Source organism: Colobus angolensis, unplaced genomic scaffold, assembly GCF_000951035.1.
Source record: "Colobus angolensis palliatus isolate OR3802 unplaced genomic scaffold, Cang.pa_1.0 Scaffold758, whole genome shotgun sequence".
Taxonomy (NCBI): Eukaryota; Metazoa; Chordata; class Mammalia; order Primates; family Cercopithecidae; genus Colobus; species Colobus angolensis.
Genome location: NW_012121354.1, coordinates 46,532 through 52,665, shown reverse-complemented (window position 1 = coordinate 52,665; position 6,134 = coordinate 46,532).

The window sequence follows — 6,134 nt, the reverse complement described above, 5'->3', positions numbered from 1 at the left end:
AATGTGCAAAAGAAAGGCATAATGATAGCTAGATCATAAGTGATAATTAAAAAGCTTTTAAAAACCCTTGTCTTTTGTATTGTCATGCACAAGATCTAATGTTCTTGCATTCTTGGCTTGAATGTGTATGTGAATGTATGCAATTTAAAGCAATGTACACTGCAAATGTTTATAATCAAAAGAATAATTTAATAACCAGAAAAAAAGAGAACGGTATAAGTGTTTCAGCAACATCTAATATTTCTTAGGTTCCCAATGCTTATTATGTTAACATTTTTTTTCAGTTGAGGTATGTGACATAGTATGTCCTTTAGAGGGTGGAAATTAACTCTGGGTTTTGAATAAAGTGAGGATTACTTACTCTGGCTCCTTCTACATCCTTATCCCTTCCAGTAAATTATCTATGGTGAGTCATATGCAATTAAATAGGTTCTCAGAAAATAATTTAGTCCTGTTTAATGAAGAACTGGATACTTTGATACTTTGACATCTGAATATGTCAGCACCTTTTCTTTTTTTTTTTTTTTTTGCAAAATGTCATAACCACTCTATAATTAGGGTTACCACTGGAATCCTGTTACATGAAGACCATTTTTTGTGCTCTATTAACATTAGTAGCTTTTCTAATCTAGGGCTGGTATCTCTCAGAGGAAGAGAGAAACAAACATACTGAAATGAGGAAAGCAGAATCTTGCTTACATCAATTACAATTAATTTCACCAAGGACTGACTATGCTGTTTTAAAAATTGTCAGTCCCAACCAGTCTTCTGACTCTTGCAATAGTTAAGTCCTGAATAGTAAGTCTAAAACTAGGGAATGATTCTTTAAAGCTGACATAAAAATGAACAAATATTTTAAAGATTAATTTATATAACAACCCAAATCATATTGAGAGGATTATACTTTTTGAGAGAATTAGTGTATTATACCTGGCTGATAAAATTGATAATACTTTGGCTTTTAAAAAATAATGTCAGTCATGGCTATGGTGAGCATCAAGGAAACTTTAATGTACTGTACAAATAAAAAATATTGTTTGTTACACTATATTTCCAGAATTACAGACTAGTTTCCAGAAAACAACGACTTTCTAATGTGGTTTAGACCCACAATAAAGGCTCTTGAGTGCAGGAAAAACACAAACATAGAAGTTGATGGGAATATGGCTTTTATTCTTCTAATTAGCCTAATGAATCCTAATAATTTCACTTCTGGATCCCCTGAAAAATCCCACTTTTTTTTTTTTTTTTTTTAATCCTGGAATTACATTTTCCTATATATGGTAATGGCGAAGTTGTTTTCAAATGATAAATGTTTTCCAAACTACTTAATACACTTTGTGTGGTTTCTGTTTCAAACTGCTCTTGGTTAAAATCAATGAGCCATACGCGTTACATTGAGAGATGCTCTATTTCATACCATCCATCACTTTTTGCCACTGCTATTTCATCTCAGTGCTCCACTGCTTGTCTTATTAACAGAAATATTTTCTTGGTAGATTCTGTAGCATGCTAGGGTTGCTTGCCTTTAATTTTTACAGTGCTTAGATAATTGTGGCTTCTTAATATGATAATGTGAACCCTCCGTCCATAACTCAACTTCATTAGATCATGCTGATCTTTGTATATAAGTGAAATTGCTACCACAAAAGTCTTCTTTCTACTCATTTTTCCCCATTGTTCTTTTCTCTTTGTTTTCCCATTTCATGGTCCTTCTATTCTGTTAACATCTGAAATATGCTAGGGGCTTATTTTTTCCTATCTATTCTGTTCTAAAACCTCCTTCCACTAAACTGAAAACTTCTTCAATATGAAAACTACATATTATGAATATTTCTATCTGCCTCGTTCGTTAGTTACTTAAACTCCATAAACACTCAATAACTGGTTTTGTACAATGTAAATGTATAAGTAGATTCTATTTCATAGATGATAGAAAAATTAGGTGAATAGCTTTGGTCTTTATTACTTACATGGCAAAATATTATTTTATGATATGCTCAGTATCACTGGTCCCTTGGCAGGCATCAAAACTGTAAGTCCCTTTGCCTGTTTTAAGTTTTGTATCTACAAAATCAATATGAAGTCAGCTTATACCGCCACACACAGCTTAAACTTCCATAAAAAGTTAAAGAGTAGCTCTTCCAGGAAATGTTTCTTGACTTGCTCCACAGGATCTGAGTAGGGAGGCTCTCCTGTGTGCTCTTCAAGTCAGTGATTTTTATCATAATGTGATTATCTGCTTCCTGGCATGCTTCCATCTCTGTATTTTGATTTATTCCTGCATCACTAGTCTCTATCTGAGTATCTTATCCATAACACATATTCAGTATATAAAAATGGAATGACTAAAGAGAATTTAGAATATCACAGAATCTGGAAAGGACCATATCAACTCACCCTCTTTATGAAAATATGTCCTATACTTTTGCAGGATAGAAGTTGATAATGGATTGAGTTTGAGCTTTAGTACAGTGATGATACTCATTATCATAGAATTTTAAGGTACATTAGTGAAGACGTTAACAAATGAGCTTAATCAGGAAATGTTTTCTGGCTCAGTGATCCTCAAAATAACATTTCAAGTAGGAGAAGAATAAGAGAATACCTAGAACATGTACTTGAGCAGACTAAAAATGTTCAGACAAATCATATGGAATTTGGTATGATTGCCCAAGAAGTTACTTTTTTTCTGTAATGGAAAATAACTGAGGGACATTTTTAAAAACACCTCCCAAAACCTAAAAATTCTGGAGATGGTCATGGAGTAACAGAAGCAGGAGCGGTTATTTCTCATTCCCAGGATACATCTAAATATGATTTTATTCTTTCACTTTCAGTGACTCCTAACTTACAGCCAGCAGCCAAAAATATGACAGCCTGGCCCTGTGCATGAAGGCACTGCTGTGAGCAGAAATGCGCCTTCTAGATCCCTCAGTGCCACCTTTCTCCTTCAATGACGAGGTAAGGCAGAGCACTAAAACCTTATGGGGACGGGAATTCTAAAGGCGTTTTACTCTCTGGGCAAAATATTCTCCATTAACATTGGAATCAGTTTTCAAATTCAGACACACGATGTGACTTTGAAAAATTTTTGATGCTCATTGTATTTCCGTTTTCTTTACTTGAACATAGTGGCAAATCATCTCATTTTTCTGTCTGTTCTAAAAATCTGAAAGAGTCAGATTTACTTCACCCAGGAACCTGACTGCCTGAGTTCGAATACTAATTCTGCCATAATAAGTTGTGTTATCTTGAGCCAGCCACTGACTCTCTGCTTTAGTTTAATCATTTGTAAAGTGTAAATATTCATGGTACCTACCTCATGGCATCGTAGTGAGGGTTACATCCATTAATACATAGTAAATGCTCAGCAAATATATCAGGTCAAAAGAGTCACTGATAGTGAGGAACTAAATAAGCCTCTAGAGTTCTTCTCATTTATAGAACAAGAGCTTCTGAATCATTCACCAGAGATCCCTGTTTGAATGAAACGCCCAATGCGGGCACAGGTTGTGGCAACTCTACTACCAGATTCAGCACTCACAGTAACTAGGGCTTCCTAGGCACTGCTGCACTTATGGAGGTCTACCTTTAATCTGTTATTCTCTTTTGCCTGTGGACATTAGTCTTGTATCTAGAAAACTGGGCAATCTTCCCAGCCTCCTCCAAGCAACTAGTCTAATCAGCTTTATGATATTGCTGGTAGCTTAACTCTGAGCTGCTATTGCCTTGGGTTTGATACATTCCTCTGCTCCATCTGACTCTGATCATGGACTTAGCTTACATTTTCAGGTTGGCCACTCAGGGTTATGTTGATTGTTGGTCGGGAAATCAAGCAAAAATGATGGACATGTTTGGAAATTGACTTGAGAACTTGGACTTAGTTGTTGTTATCTGAATTAAATAAACTTGGTAACTCCAAGCCCTGCACTGCTTCTTGAAAGAAATGATTATTTTAGAGCTATTATATCATTGCTACTAAAACAATAATAGGCATCATTTATGAATGTCTCCTATATGATAAATAGGATGCCATTAATTCCACAGCAACCTCAGAAGTTAGATGTCATCATCCAGTTTTCCAGGGCTAACAGACTCAGAAGATTAAATAATCCATTCAGATATAACTAGTTAGCAGCATGTGGTGGATTTGAAGCCATATGTTTCTTGTTATAAACCAAGTCACCAACAAGAAACTAGGAAAATATTTTGTTGAAATCTTTATCTTTCCAGTAAAATCTATGGTATCTCATTAACCACATTTTCTTTCCTGTGATATGTTTAAATGTTCATCCTCTACAGATGTACTTCAGATCCAAGGCCCTGTGCATTGGCTATTATGAATAAAATGGTTTTAGCTAAGCAGCTCCCAACATAAAAAGAGCTGTCCAGTAGATCAAGCAACTGCTAGAGAAGGCAGGACATAGGTAATTTCCTATGACTCTAGCCCAAGAAAAAGAGTCAGCTCAAATGTAGATTATTAATTAGACAAAAACCATTCCCCTAATAATTTTGTATGCCATTCTTTTGGTTAGATATGTTTTCATTGATTAGCAATTAATTAATTATTTTAATTGTTTATACATCAAGTATCAGAGTTATATTTACCTTCTGCCAAGCTCTTCATTAAGTAATATAAATGATATAAGTAATATATGCTATTTATACCTTATATTATACCAGAGGCAAGATGGACAATAAGCAAACAAATATAGCAGTGATGGTAAATGTTATAGGAAAAAAATTAAGGAGATAATTCTTTGAAAAGAGAAAGTGATGAAAATTTAAATAGATTGGACAATCAGGTCTTATTGACATCTCTAAGGCCTGAAGATGAGTCATAAGGGTGACTGTGTAAAAATTACTCTAGACAGAGCAAATGACAACTGCAAGGCCCCATGGAAAGGCTTTGCCTAATGTTTTTGAAAAGTAATAAGGAGGCCAGAATGGATGGACTATAATATGAGTAAATAGGAGAGTAGTAAGGCATAAGAGAGAAGTATCAGGAAGGCTAGATTGTGTGGAGCATTGAAAGCTATTTTAAAGAAATTGGCTTTTATTGTAAGTGTTATGAAAGCTATTGAGAGATTTTGATCAGAGGAGTAATAGGATTTGATTTGTGTTTAAGGATTACTCTGGCTGTTATGTTAAGAATATATGGTGGGGAAAGGTCAAGGGCTTAAGCAAATACCAGTTATTAGATTATTGCAGTAATCTAGGCCAGAGATGATGGGAGTGGTGAAAAGTGTGGGAATACTTATTAATTTTTACTAGAACAAAAGGATGTCCTGATGGATTGTAATTAAGGTATGAGAAAATAAAGATGTCAAGGATAATTCTAGGGTTCTTGGCCCAAGCATCTTGAGGGGTATGGTTGCAGTGTACTGAGAGATAGAGAAGACAGTGGGAAGAGGATTACAGAACCATGAAATCAGTTTTGGATATGTTTGTTAAGTATATAATGCCTATTAGATATGCAAGTGGAAAAGCTAATAGGCAGGGTTTTGGAGGTCAGGGAGAGGTCCAAGCTGGAAATGTAAATTGGGGGTTATCAACATCTAGACTATGTTTAAAAGGTGTGAAAATTAATGCAATTTGTAAGGGACTAAGTATAGGTAAGGAAGCTCCAAGGCCTAATGACTGGAATAGTACAGAGCTGTGACAGGCATTAGTCAGACATAGCTACTAAAAGTTAACATTTAAATTAATTAAAATAAGGTTTAAATTTGAGTTCCTCTGGTGCAATTGCTACTTTTCAAGTCTTGATAGCCACATCTGGCTAATAACTATCATATTTGAGAATTGAACTATTGAACATTTTCATAATGCAGAATATTCTACTGGGAAGCTCTTAGGGAGACTGGGAAGATAAGGAGAATCTAATAAAGGAAACCAAAAAGGAACAAATTTAAATATACTGACCTAGAGGTAAAATGAAAATGATATCAGGAAGAATAAAGCAATAAACTGGTGATAGGTCTAGTAGAATGAAAGCTGAGAATTGGTCATTGGATTAATTAGTGCAGAGGTCACTGGTCATTTCTTCACCATACTGGGAGTAAAGAACTAACTGGAGTAAGTTCAAAGAAGAATGAGAAATATATATATACACGTTAGTGAATGTCAACTAC